The following is a 3,750-nucleotide window of genomic DNA, read 5'->3' on the forward strand; positions in this document are numbered from 1 at the left end:
GAATGTCAAAGGGAGCGGCTAGAAATGACTTAGGCTAATAAAACATATGGATGCGTTTAGATTTATACAGTTTTATTTAAGCTTTCCTGGTCCTTTTATAATCAACCCTCCAGAATCCGCTTCTAAGACAGACAAACCTCATTTTCTGCTTGATGATTTCTGACAAACCCTAAGCTCAGCTTCTCAACAGCCGCCCAGAGCCCACTGTGAATGTGACACACAAAAGATGGCTCCAAGGATCCAAGATGGAGAAGGTCTGGGGCAACTGTGAAAGCCCGGATCATTACTGCTATAGGGCTGCTAAACTTTTGGGCTGGTACAGTTAGTTCATTATATAAAGCACAGCATTTCTAGCCAGATTCTTTTAATTATTATATTTAATTATTTTAGATATATGTTTAGAGGCTATTCATAAACTCCTCTTAAAATTGAAATGAATAAGTTTAATAAAGCTTCTGGGACCTGTTCCCTGTTCAGCCATTTGAGGATACATTTACTGCACTGCACAGTTTATCCTGGAGATCTGCAGGCTGCATCAACATTCCAGGTGGGTTATTCCTTAAGGATGCACCAAATCCAGGATTCGGTTTGGGATTCGGCCAGGAATTGGCCTTTTCAGCACAATCCTTATAATCATGCAAACTTTTATCACTTAAACACAAAAGTTGAAATGTATTTACTGCGCTGCAGTTCTTTTTAACTCTTTCGTGGCCTATTTAGCATTTGCAAATTAGGGGTTGGTTTCAGCCATATCTTTCATAATGGATTTAGGCAAATCCCAAAATAGTGGATTCAGTGCATCCCTATTATTCATTAAGGTGCCCATACACTATAAGATCCGCTCGCTTGGCGATGTCTCCAAGCGAGCGGATCTTCACCCGATATCCCCACCTACGGGTGGGCGATATCGGGTAGCAAGGGACTTGAAAAAAAAAATAATCCGATCGTTTGGCCCTGGGGCCAAACGATCGGATTACATTTGAGCTTATGGGGTAGTCGGTTCGGGGACCGCATCAACGAGCCGATGCGGTCCCCAATCCGACCGGATTTTCTAACCTGGCCGATCGAGATCTGGCCAATTTCAGGCCAGATATCGGTCGGCCAGGCAGCTCTGTTCTGCGAATACACGGGCCGATTAGCTGCCGAATCGGTCCAAGGGACCGATATCGGCAGCTATAGTCGGCCCGTGTATGGGCACCTTTAGACATTCAGAAAGCACATGTCCATGGCTAAGAGTTATCCTGGAAATATGCAGCTGAGCATGTGACTGCCTTTCCACTATATATATATATATATATATATATATATATATATATATATATAATTTTATTACAATGTGTAATTTCATATCAGAGGCTGATTTGTCATACTGACTCAGTAAACTGCGTGTTCTAATATAGCTCTCTGGGATTACTGCCCCCTCTTTTAAATTGCTCCAGCTGACTCATTTATTCTTGGAAAAGTTTTGAGCTCATCCTGAGCATAAAAACCCATGCCTGTGCATTTCTTTCTTTAAATCAAGACATTTGTAAGCTTTGTAGTATTAGAGCCTGTATCTGTAAAAAAAGGTGTCAGTAGCTATTTGAAAATGAACAATTTCTGGGTTCTGAAAGATGGTGGGGCAGGGACTCAATAGCCAAAGTGCTGAATTGGGTCAGTGGTGTAACATGGGACCATGAATAGGGACCCCCCTTTCCCCTTTAGTTCCAGACTAAGATTCAAAACAGAGACCCAAACTTCTCCCCCACAGGCCAAATAAAAAGTGCCAGTCTGGGCCTGCATAGGTCTAAACTGTATTTATCATATGGTCAAGAGGCAATTCCATACATAAATAGCCTTCCATAAAGAATAGGAACTAGAAACACCTCAACATAAGCCGCTTCGGGCATCACACAAGGCTCTGCTATCACTAAATCTCTCTGCAAACTTCTAACTTGCATGGTTGCTACTCAGCCCCTTTTAAACTGGAGACAGGAAACCAACACACCATATTGCCAATATAATTGCATAGGGCACTGACAACCTCAGCCTAGTTGGACCCACAACTGTCCATCTCTGCAGAGACATCAGCCTGATTGTGACAGAAGCTGAGATCTGGAAATAATCCCTCTTTGCTCTGCTAGATATCAACCCAAAAGCTCAGCTAGGAGGCTTAGACTTTTGTTATAACTGCCCTTACCCTGAAACACTAGGGGTAATTTACATCCGCAAGAGCAGATGTGTTCCACACTTTTCCCCACAGTGAGTTTTGTGTCAAAAATGTGCTCCTTGCACATCTGCTCAGTCCCTCCTGCCTCCCATTCCAGTGAATGCTGCTGCGCCTATTGATGCAGGGAAACCCTGAAGCTACCGACACTTCCTGATCAGGCAGTAGCTCCAGGTTTCCAGGGCTACTTTAAGGTACCAGTGGCCCCCACTGCCCTATGAAATTTTTGATAGAATAACCCAGAAGCACAGAAGTTCAATACAGTAAGGCAGGCAGTGAAGAAATGGTCTGCGCTTATGGAAGTAGACCTGATCCCCAGTGTGCCATCTAGAGTTGCCCCCTTTTCTGAAAAAAAACCCCTATTAATAACATTGCCATCAAGCAACAATTTTTACCGGCTAGGCCAGTAAAATACCAGCCAGGTGGCAACCTAATTGCACCTAAAGAACTGGGTGCAGGTATCACTTACACACTGAGCTCCAGAAATAACTAGGGATCCACAAGTAGCAATATGTGCATCAAGAAAATCCCGACCCTAACCCACCCTCTCCCAACCCAACTTCTCTCCTATATTTATGGACCCTATATTTGTGACCCAATGATGTCACAAAAGGGGCATGTCAGAGGCGTGCTTATAAATTCACAAGCTGGAAGAGGCAGCCGCAGTGTTAGGTTGCGCAAAAGATCTCAACCTGAACCCAGCCACAACCTGCAAGTGATGTGCCGAGGTCGGCCAGAACCCGCAGGTCCCACAGGTATCGGGCCGGCCCACACATCACTAATGCACAGATTCGCTTTGGGATTTGGCCAGGATCAGCCTTTTTCAGGATTCGGATTTGGCTGAATCCACGCTCCTGGCCAAGACGAAACCTTAAAATGATGTGATACTTTGTCACATAAACACAGAAGTTCTTTTTCCCTTCCCTGATTTACATATGCAAATTAGGATTCAGTTCGGTATTCAGTTAAATCTTTCACAAATGATTCGGGGGGTTCGACCAAATCCGGAAATAGTGGATTCGGTGCATCCCTAGAAATCCCAATCTGAGACAAAATGCCCACACACTGTTGTGTCTGGCGAAACCTCTACGACACTGGAATGGTGACAGCAACAATGCTGGGATTCTAGGGGAAAACTCATTTATTACCAGGAAAAAAAACATGGGGACTGCGCACCAAACTGCGCTTACTGCACTCATAGACGTAAATGAGCCCTACTATAGGGGTTCCTATAGCCCCACACAGGCCCCTAGTGCATAGTGGAACTGTTAGCCCATGAGGGGGTGGGCCTGGGGGCACCATATAACCCCCCACTGCTCCCAGCAGCCACACAGCTGGCATGCACCCTAACCCCCACTGCTCCCAGCAGCCCCACAGCTGGCATGCACCCTAACCCCCACTGCTCCCAGCAGCCACACAGCTGGCATGCACCCTAACCCCCACTGCTCCCAGCAGCCCCACAGCTGGCATGCACCCTAACCCCCACTGCTCCCAGCAGCCCCACAGCTGGCATGCACCCTAACCCCCACTGCTCCCAGCAGCCC

Source organism: Xenopus tropicalis, chromosome 10, assembly GCF_000004195.4.
Source record: "Xenopus tropicalis strain Nigerian chromosome 10, UCB_Xtro_10.0, whole genome shotgun sequence".
Lineage (NCBI taxonomy): Eukaryota > Metazoa > Chordata > Amphibia > Anura > Pipidae > Xenopus > Xenopus tropicalis.